The sequence below is a fragment of the Coregonus lavaretus genome (genome assembly GCF_964263955.1).
Source record: "Coregonus lavaretus genome assembly, chromosome: 23".
Taxonomy (NCBI): Eukaryota; Metazoa; Chordata; class Actinopteri; order Salmoniformes; family Salmonidae; genus Coregonus; species Coregonus lavaretus.
This window is the reverse complement of record NC_140010.1, coordinates 38,581,283-38,592,376: the sequence shown is the minus strand read 5'-3', so window position 1 is coordinate 38,592,376 and position 11,094 is coordinate 38,581,283. Positions and strand designations below refer to the sequence as shown.

At 44.4% G+C, this 11,094-nt stretch overlaps 1 pseudogene across 1 annotated transcript in view; it reads left to right on the top strand.

Annotated features, from left to right (window-relative positions):
• LOC311150521 (low-density lipoprotein receptor-like) overlaps positions 1–11,094 on the top strand; it is a 96,644-nt pseudogene that overhangs the window by 63,592 nt on the left and 21,958 nt on the right. The window contains exons 7-10 of the transcript in view: positions 282–449; positions 7,724–7,895; positions 9,867–10,100; positions 10,614–10,732. The product of the transcript in view is annotated as a low-density lipoprotein receptor-like (transcript). The remainder of the gene's footprint in view (positions 1–281; positions 450–7,723; positions 7,896–9,866; positions 10,101–10,613; positions 10,733–11,094) is intronic.

Sequence of the window (11,094 nt, the reverse complement as noted above, 5' to 3'; positions counted from 1 at the left end):
CTCTCTTTTTGAATTGCTATTTTTTCTTAGAAGTGCAGCTTTTAAGCCACAGAGTGTATTTTACCTTTATTTTACCAAGAGAGATCTGTTCAGTCCAAGGTGACAGCTATTTACCCCCCACATTAAATTCACAACTGCACACACAGACACATTATGTTCTTCTATCCTCGTGGGGACCTAAAATGTATTTCCATTCAAAATCCTATTTTCCCTAACCCTAACCCCCCCCCCACACACACACACACACACTCACACACACACACACACACCTCCACCATTAGAGTCCAGTGTGATTGATAACCCCCTCTTCCATTCCGCCCCAGACATTGATGAGTGCGAGAGCCCCAACGCCTGCAGCCAGATCTGCATCAACTACAAGGGAGACTTCAAGTGTGAGTGCTACGAAGGCTATGAGATGGACCCCGTCACCAAGACCTGCAAGGCAGAAGGTGAGTGAATGAGAGGGAAGGGGGGAAGAGAGTGAGGGTTGAAGCAGAGGGTGAGTGAGGGAGGAAGGGAGAGACAGAGAGAGGAAGGTAGAGACTTCAAGTGTGAGTGCTACGAAGGCTATGAGATGGACCCCGTCACCAAGACCGGCAAGGCAGAAGGTGAGTGACAGCGGCAGGGAAGGGGGTAGGGAGCGAGGAGGAAAAGAGATGTGCTGAACCCCAAACCGATCCCTAGCCCATACCCCTTAAGCACTCATGTAGATCTGAAAGAATTAGATAGGTGTGAGCAGTATGGTGAAAATTCTACCTAGACTATCAGATAGCAAGGTGGAGCTTTCAGCGTTGCTCATATCCATTCTCCTGAGATCTAGACAAGAGCCTAGGGATGTGCGACACATGGCACAGGAGCTGGAGAAAAAATCAAATATTTATACAGAAGACATAAGGTTAAATGCGCTCTCTGTTTGCTGCTTCAACACGCACCCAAGAGGTTCAATTAAGTGTTTCTGTATTTCAGGAAAGAAACAACACCCCTTTAATGCCATATTGGTTGTTGATAACAAAGAAGCACTTACATTTTCCTCTGAATGATCTTGTTGTTGCTCATTGTCTTTTTATGCACCTTGGTTGATACGTAGTACATCTAAAACACCTAACAAGTGTCAGTATGACTACTGTTTCACACACACAGAGACACACGCTTGCTTACACACACAGCCCAGCCGTGCTAAATGATATTAGTGCATTTTAATGAGAGTAATATCACAGCAGTCGACAGGTTTGAGGGACCAGCTGCTACTTTAGTCACACTCACTCATTCAATCACTCACTCACTCACTCATTCACTCACTCACTGACACACACACACACACAAACCACTGCTTCTTTAGTCGGTGAATGAGCGTTGAGTGTGACTCTCCCAATCCTTCCAATTAGGAAATGCTTTTTTAAGAGTGTAAACATGGCCTCTTCTCTCCTCTCCTCATAATTCCTCTCTCTCTTCAAGCTTTTGGGGATTATTTTCTGAGGAGACAAGAATTAGAGAAATTACCCTCTTGGCATTGTTATTTGGAGAGGTACTCATGTCATGCTATTAGAAATTATTTGTTGTAATGAGCTAAACTGCTGTGACTCACCTTGGTGCCTCGAGGGCATGCTACCGTAATTAAATGGATTCAGAATGTAAATACGTCAATCTGTCGCTAAAACTAGTTAGGAAAGTAGTGTGGTTTAATGAGAATGTTTCTTTATCCTGCTGCACTAGTTTATTTTTATTTTTTGGGGGGGGGTTTAGTGTGTGTGTGTGTGTGTGTGTGTGTGTGTGTGTGTGTGTGTATACACGCAAGCGTATATACAGTGTTCACTTGCGTATCATATACACTATATATACAAAAGTATGTGGACACCCCTTCAAATTAGTGGATTCGGCTATTTCAGCCACACCCGTTGCTGACAGGTGTATAAAATCAAGCACACTGCCTTGCAATCTCCATAGACAAACATTAGCAGTAGAATGGTTTACAGCTGTGGGTCTCTGAGAGCTTTGCACATTGATTCTTAAAAAAATTATTCAAGCTTTGTCAAGTTGGTTGTTGACCATATCTAGACAGCCATTTCCAAGTCTTGCCATAGATTTTCAAGCCGATTTAAGTCAAAACTGTAACTAGGCCTTGTGTTTTATGTTATTGTCCTGCTGAAAGGTGAGTTTGTCTCCCAGTGTCTGTTGGAAAGCAGACTGATACAGGTTTTCCTGTAGGATTTTGCCTGTGCTTAGCTATATTCTGTTTATTTTTATCCCCCAAAAAACTCCCTAGTCCTTGGCAATGACAAGCATACACATAACATGATGCAGCCACCACCATGCTTGAAAATATGAAGAGTGGTACTCAGTGTTGTGTTGTGTTGGATTTGCCCCAAACATAACGCTTTGTATTCACGACATAAAGTTAATTTCTTTGCCACATTTCTTGCAGTTTTACTTTAGTGCCTTATTTCAAACAGGATGCATGTTTTGGAATATGTTTTATTCTGTGCAGGCTTCCTTCTTTTCACTCTGTCATTTAGGTTAGTATTGTGGAGTAACTACAATGTTGTGGATCCATCCTCAGTTTTCTCCTATCAACTCTGTAACTGTTTTAAAGTCACCATTGGCCTCATGGTGAAATCCCTGAGTGGTTTCCTTCCTCTACAGCAACTGAGTTAGGAAGGACGCCTGTATCTTTGAAGTGACTGGGTGTATTGATACACCATCCAAAGTGTAATTAAGGACTTCACCACCATGCTCAAAGGGATATTCAATGTCTGCTTCTACCAATAGCCACCCTTCTTTGCGAGGCATTGGAAAACCTCCCTGGTCTTTGTGGTTGAATCTGTGTTTGAAATTCACTGTTCAACTGAGGGACCTTACAGATAATTGTATGTGCGGGGTACAAAGTTGAGGTAGTCATTAAAAAGTTAAACACTATTATTGTCCATGCAACTTATTATGTGACTTGTTTAGGCTTGCCATGACAAGGGGGTTGAAAATGTATTGACACAAGACATTTAAGATTTTCATTTCTAAGTAATCTGTAAAAATGTCTAAAAACATAATTCCGCTTTGACATTATTGTCACGACTTCCGCCGAGGCTGCCTCCCCTCCTTGTTCGGGCAGGTTTCGGCGTTCGTCGTCACCAGCTTACTAGCCACTGCCGCTCCATATATCATCATTCCATTTGTCTTGTCTTGTTAATTACACACACCTGGTTCATATCCTCTCATTAGTCTGTGTATAAGTGTTCCCTCTGCCCCCTTGTCCTTGTGAGTGATTGTTTTATGTGAAAATGAGTGTAGCTCGGTTGAGCTATCCGTACTTTGTATTGCCGGGGTTATTTCTCCCCGTGTGCCTGTATTGTGTTCCAGTGCGCCGGTATTACACCCTGTGCTGTTGACGCTATCCAGCGTAACTGTGTACTACGGAATAAACTCTGTATTCAGTGATTTACCCTCCTGCGCCTGACTCCTTTAAGTCACACTCTCACAATTATGGGGTATTGTGAGTAGTCCAGTTACACTTCCTCTCAATTTAATCTATTTTAAATTCAGGCTGTAACACTACAAAATATGGAAAAAGTCAAGGGGTGTGAATACTTTCTGAAGGCAATGTAGATGTATGTAACGAGGTTGAATAATTATTGACTCAAGACATTTCAGCTTTTTATTTTTAATTAATTTGTAAAAATGTCTAAAAACTTAATTCCACTTTGACATTATGGGATATTGTGTGTAGGCCAGTTACACTTAATCTCAATTTAATCCATTTTAAATTCAGGCTGTATCACTACAAAATGTGGAAAAACGATGAGACAGCCTATAGAGACCTGGCAATATGGTGCCAGGACAACAACCTCTCCCTCAATGTGAGCAAGACGAAGGAGCTGATTGTGGACTACAGGAAAAGGAGGGCCAAACACACCCCCATTCACATCAACGGGGCTGTAGTGGAGCGGGTCGAGAGTTCACATCACCAACAAACTATCATGGTCTAAACACACCAAGACAGTCGTGAAGAGGGTACGACAATGCCTATTCCCCCTCAGGAGACTGAAAAGATTTGACATGGGTCCCCAGATCCTCAAAACGTTCTACAGCTGCACAATCGAGAGCATCCTGACAGGTTGCATCACTGCCTGGTATGGCAACTGCTCGGCATCCGAATGCAGACACAAATATTGGAAGCATCAGGAAGTGTTTGTTGTTGTTGTTGTTGTTGACGTCTGGTCTGGTTGCCGCGGCCAAAGGAACTGGAGGTGCCTCAGTTGGCTCGGCAGGCTCCAATCCCACGTCACGCCTCACCCGGCTAGTCGGGCTCCCATGCCTCAGCTGGTTCATCAGGCTCACAGCCCACGCCTCAGCCGACTCGTCAGGTTTCCACGCCTCAGCCGACTCCAATGTTACCATCATTATGCGCATCAGCGCTCATTGGACTCACCTGGACTCCTTCACTTTGTTGATTGCCCCTTCTATATCTGTCTGTTCCCCAGTTTGATCACTGTGTCTGCATTGATGATGTTTCGTTTCCCTGTCCAGACGCTGTCCGTGTTTTGTTCCATGTCTTTTATTTATTAAATCCTCACCCTGTACTTGCTTCCCATCTCCCAGTGTCTGTCGAACCGAGATCGTTACAAACTCATCCCAAACCATCTCAATTGGGTTGAGGTCGGGTGATTGTGGAGGCCAGGTCATCTGATGCAGCACTCCATCACTCTCCTTGGTCTAATAGCCCTTACACAGCTTGGAGGTGTGTTTTGGGTCATTGTCCTATTGAAAAAAAATGATAGTCCCACTAAGCGCAAACCAGATGGGATGGCGTTTCGCTGCAGAATGCTGTGGTAGCCATGCTGGTTAAGTGTGCCTTGAATTCTAAATAAATCACAGACAGTGCCACCAGCAAAGCACCCCCACACCATCACACCTCCTCTTCCATGCTTCACGTTGGGAACCACACATGCGGAGATAATCCGTTCACCTACTCTGTGTCTCACAAAGACACGGCGATTGGAACCAAACATCTCCAATTTGGACTCATCAGAACAAAGGACAGATTTCCACCAGTCTAACGTCCATTGCTCGTATTTCTTGGCCCAAGCAAGTCTCTTCCTCTTATTGGTGTCCTTTAGTAGTGGTTTCTTTGCAGCAATTTGACCATGAAGGCCTGATTCACGCAGTCTCCTCTGAACAGTTGATGTTGAGACGTGTCTGTTACTTGAACTCTGTGAAGCATTTATTTGGGCTGCAATCTGAGGCTGGTATCTCTAATGAACTTATCCTCTACAGCAAAGGTAACTCTGGGTCTTCCTTTCCTGTGGTGGTCCTCATGAGAGCCAGTTTCATCATAGCGCTTGATGGTTTTTGCGATTGCACTTGAAGAAACTTTCAAAGTTCTTGAAATGTTCTGTATTGACTGACCTTCATGTCTTAAAGTAATGATGGACTGTCGTTTCTCTTTGCTATTTGAGCTGTTCTTGCCGTAATATGGACTTGGTCTTTTACCAAATAGGGCTATCTTCTGTATATCACCCCTACCTTGTCACAACACAACTGATTAGCTCAAACGCATTAAGAAGAAAATAAATTCCACAAATTAACGTTTAGCAAGGCACACCTGTTAATAGAAATGCATTCCAGGTGACTACTTCATGAAGCTGGTTGAGAGAATGCCAAGAGCGTGCAAAGCTGTCATTAAGGCAAAGGGTCGCTACATTGAAGAATCTCAAATATAAAATGTATTTTGATTTGTTTAGCACTTTTTTGGTTACTAATCTCAGCAAAAAAAGAAACGTCCTCTCACTGTCAACTGCGTTTATTTTCAGCAAACTTAACATGTGTAAATATTTCTATGAACATAACAAGATTCAACAACCGAGACATAAACTGAACAAGTTACACAGACATGTGACTAACAGAAATTGAATAATGTGTCCCTGAACAAAGGGGGGTCAAAATCAAAAGTAACAGTCAGTATCTGGTGTGGCCACCAGCTGCATTAAGTACTGCAGTGCATATCCTCCTCATGGACTGCACCAGATTTGCCAGTTCTTTCTGTGAGATGTTACCCCACTCTTCCACCAAGGAACCTGCAAGTTCCCTGACATTTCTGGGGGGAATGGCCCTAGCCCTCACCATCCGATCCAACAGGTCCCAGACGTGCTCAATGGGATTGAGATCCAGGCTCTTCGCTGGCTATAGCAGAACACTGACATTCCTTTCTTGCAGGAATTCACGCACAGAACGAGCAGTATGGCTGGTGGCATTGTCATGCTGTAGGGTCATGTCAGGATGAGCCTGCAGGAAGGGTACCACATGAGGGACGAGGATGTCTTCCCTGTAATGCACAGCGTTGAGATTGCCTGCAATGACAAAAAGCTCAGTCCGATTATGCTGTGACACACCGCCACAGACTATGACGGACCCTCCACCTCCAAATCGATCCCGCTCCAGAGTACAGGCCTCGGTGTAACGCTCATTCCTTTGACGATAAACGCGAATCTGACCATCACCCCTGGTGAGACAAAACCGCCACTCGTCAGTGAAGAGCACTTTTTGCCAGTCCTGTCTGGTCCAGCGATGGTGGGTTTGTGCCCATAGGCGACGTTGTTGCCGGTGATGTCTGGTGAGGACTTGCCTTACAACAGGCCTACAAGCCCTTAGTCCAGCCTCTCTCAGCCTATTGCGGACAGTGATGGAGGGATTGTGTGTTCCTGGTGTAACTCGGGCAGTTGTTGTTGCCATCCTGTACCTGTCCTGCAGGTGTGATGTTCGGATGTACCGATCCTGTGCAGGTGTTGTTACACGTGGTCTGCCACTGCGAGGACGATCAGTTGTCCATCCTGTCTCCCTGTAGTGCTGTCTTAGGCGTCTGACAGTACAGACATTGCAATTTATTGGCCACATCTGCAGTCCTCATGCCTCCTTGCAGCATGCCTAATGCTCGTTCATGCAGATGAGCAGGGACCCTGGGCATCTTTCTTTTGGTGTTTTTCAGAGTCAGTAGAAAGGCCTCTTTAGTGTCCTAACTTTTCATACCTGTGACCTTAATTGCCTACCGTCTGTAAGCTGTTAGTGTCTTAACGACCGTTCCACAGGTGCATGTTCGTTAATTGTTTATGGTTAATTGAACAAGCATGGGAAACAGTGTTTAAACCCTTTACAATGAAGATCTGTGAAGTTATTTGGATTTTTACGAATCATCTTTGAAAGACAGGGTCCTGAAAAAGGGATGTTTCTATTTTTGTTTACATGATTCCATATGTGTGATTTCATAGTTTTGATGTCTTCACTATTATTCTACAATGTAGAAAATAGTAAAAATAAAGAAAAACCCTTGAATGAGTAGGTGTGTCCAAACTTTTGACTGGTACTGTACATATTACCTAATTTTCCTCGACTAACTTGTACCCCCGCTCATTGATTTGATACCGGTACCCCCTGTATATAGGCTCGTTATTGTTATTTTATTGTGTTACTTTTTTACTCTAGTAAATATTTTCTTAACTCTTATTTTCTTAAAACTGAATTGTTGGTTAATGGCTTGTAAGCATTTCCCGGTAAGATCTAGACCTGTTGTATTCGGCGCATGTGACAAATAAAATGTGATTTGATTGGAAAAGTTAAGGAGTGTGAATACTTTCACACCCCTCCCGCAGAAAGACCCCAGGAAGATAGGCCATAGAATATGTATTCTGGCCATAAAATATGGGCGAAATAAGTTGACCTCTCCACTTTCCCTTTACAGGGAAGTCTCCCTACCTGATGTTCACCAACCGCCATGAGATCCGTCGGGTTGACCCAGTGAAGAGGGACTACAGCCAGGTGCTGGCAAACCAGAAAAACACTGTGGCGTTGGACATAGACGTGGCCAATAACCGCCTGTTCTGGTGCGACCGCTTCCACCGCAACATCTACAGGTACTGGTTCTGACACTTGACCTTAGGGTTGCAATTTACAACATTTCTGAAACTCTCCCCAAGTTCACAGGTTTTTCAGAAATCCTTCTTGGAGGATTTTCAGTTGAAGCATTGCCTCGTCATTCCCACCTGAAACCTGGGAAAAACCTGGGAAAAATGGGACCCCTTTCCGGATAGTTAACCTATGAACTTTGGGAAGGACAATCACTCGCTCCCTCACTCGCTCATGTCCTCATGCAATCACCTCTTAGGATTGCTTTGTTTTTGAAAATGTTTGTCTTGAAAAATAAATATCTTGAAAAAGTTGTTCATATGAACGCGTTTCAACACAGATGGATTGGATTATTGGATTAATAAGGATTAATCCAGTGGATATGTACATTATATTAGATTTTTTTCCTACTTGAGTGGGAGCCAGTCACTTTTAATGAACTCATTTGTTTTAGCCCTCATACCTCTCTAACCTCTACCTGGTGTCTCTTATCCACATGGGATTGTGCTAATTGCGACAGTGTATCAGAGAACTGGAATCTATACCCATTACCTATACTCATCTCCCCTGTTGTAAAAGTGCTCAGTCATTAGCTTGTAGGACAGCTCCCTGTGTGGACAGCTGCTATTCTGGATACAGTGTCTCACCTACGGAGACTGACTGTGAGATGAACCTTTTGAAATTAACACAAGGTTAATTTATTTCATGAAGCCATGGCCAGCCACACGTGGCACTCTGCTACTGGCACCACTAGCACCATCAGCAACTGAGGTGGAGATTCAAACCAACGCAGATTACTGACCTGTGCGCTAGATGTCTTCACGTGTCCAAAAAGTTAAGCCCGTTCTGAAATGGATCTGTGGCTTTCCCACCCGACTCGATATGCATGAATACATTTTTTTAAAACAGAGACCAGTTCCGAATGTACCCGAGGACAGTCAGACCCGTTCCGAAAAGGCCTGTTGAAAAGCATACCCAAACCCGTGCTGGTTCGGATCCGAGAGACCCATTCAGATCTGAGAGTAGAACGAAAGAGCGAAAGAAACCTCCTACTGGGTGCTGCCAGCGCCATCAATAAACAAGCGATATTATGCAAATTATCCACAGTTACTTGTCCTTAAAAATGGCCTATAACAACATCAACAAAAATAGTTCGATGTGTAGCATATTCAAAACTTTTAAGAGATTTAAGTGCTAAATGCATCAGGGCATTGCATGCATGTAGGCCTTGTGATGAGTATTATATTGTTAGATAAAATGAGTAACTCTGGTAGGCCTAAAACATTCTTCATCACCTCAAGTTCAACTGTGGGAGTCAGTTGGAGCGCTGGTGCGCTCTGCCTTCTTAGGCCTGCAGTAGCTACACCTAATAATAACCATATCACACCAAACGTTCACAAAATGATGTTCTTACTGTTGATACCCTACCCTAATAAAGTTAAGTCAAGTCATTGTTTATAGGGATTACATGAACAGGTTGTTATATTGTGGCATTAAATAAAGTTTTGCATCTCTTCTTTTTTGGTTTTTCCTTTTCATGGTTGGGAGCGAGTAGCCCTAGTAGGCCTACCGGTAATTCTATTATAATGCGGCAAACACAACATTACAGTTGGAACTTAATTTGGCTAAAGAAAATGTCTCAACAAAATGAAACAAAACACTTGTTGCATATTTAAAGAACTGATTTAAAAAGATGGCTAATTCAAATCATACATTGAAGTCATACATTTAAAAGTATCTTTATAAAAGTGTCTTCAGCAGGAATATTAATCTCCTCTGGCAGACCATTACCAGTCTGACGTTTGCTGAAAAGCTGTGGATGTCTGCTCAAGTATAAATCTGCACAGGTTGTATATCTGCGTTGAATCCTGGCTCTGACTTTCAAGGTAGCTGGTGCAAGACTTTGAGTGCGATTCACAAGCTTTTCTTTTTACACCCCTATCTATTACCATATTCACATGTCCCCCTCTCTCCCCCAGTGCTCTGATCCCGGAGGCCAGTGACCCGTCCCAGCAGGTGACCCTGGTGGACTCTGGCTCTCTCCTCTCCCCCGAGGGCCTGGCCCTAGACTGGGTCCAGCACAACCTTTACTGGACCGACTCGGGCCACAAGACCGTCTCGGTGGCCTCGGCCTACGACGGCCTCAAGAGGAGGGTGCTGGTGGACACGGAACTCAGCGAGCCCAGAGCCATAGCCCTGGACCCCCAGCACGGGTAAGTGTGGGGGTTTGTGTGTTGGTTTGTGGTCGTGTTGGCGCAACCACCTCGGAAATCAAGAGGGCCAACAATGCCATGTTGAAAAGACAAGAGCGCAGGTGAATAACCAACAGCTCCTGCTCTGGGAGCACTTCCACCAATAATATAGAATGTCCAGTGTGGCACAGAGTGTTACAGGCACAGATTGACCTCACCAGCCATCAGCACATTCACTGTACTTGTGATATGTTTTGATATTATGTCATTGTGTGTACATGTTTGTCAGTATGTAGAGAGTATGTCCGTCCATGTAAACATGCATACAGCAGTAAACAGCTTGATTTCATATTGGTTTCCCGATAATATCATAATATATGCCATTTAGCAGATGCTTTTTTCCAAAGCGACTTAGTCATGCAGGCATACATTTGACATAATGGTGGTCACGGGGATCAACCCACTATCCTGGCTTTGCAAGCGCCATGCTCTACCAACCGATCTACAGAGGACCACCATTCTTCTCCTCCCCAGGTTCATGTACTGGTCTGACTGGGGCACCCGGGCCAAGATCGAGAAGGCTGGGATGAATGGGGTGGACCGACAGGTCCTTGTGTCGGATAACATCGAGTGGCCCAACGGCATCACCCTAGGTAAGAACCCGAGCGCGCACACGCATACAGACTCAGACTCACATGCTCACACATACACACACAGATAGACACACGCACGCACACACACACACACACACACACACACAGGGAAGGGGGGGCGGGGGGGGGGGGGGGGGGGTTACACAACACCACTTTTAGGGGCGAATCTTAACTTCCATTTAAGACACATTTTCACATAGTCTCCTGGCCTATTGAAATCAATGCGTGACTAAGTGAAAATGTTAGGATTTGCCCCTTATAGCTGAGTGACTTACAGTGGGTTTTCATCAACAACAAATTCGGCATTAGAAGTTCTGCCCCCAGAGAAATGTGCGGGGGATTGTAGGAAGGTGAGCGTCGAG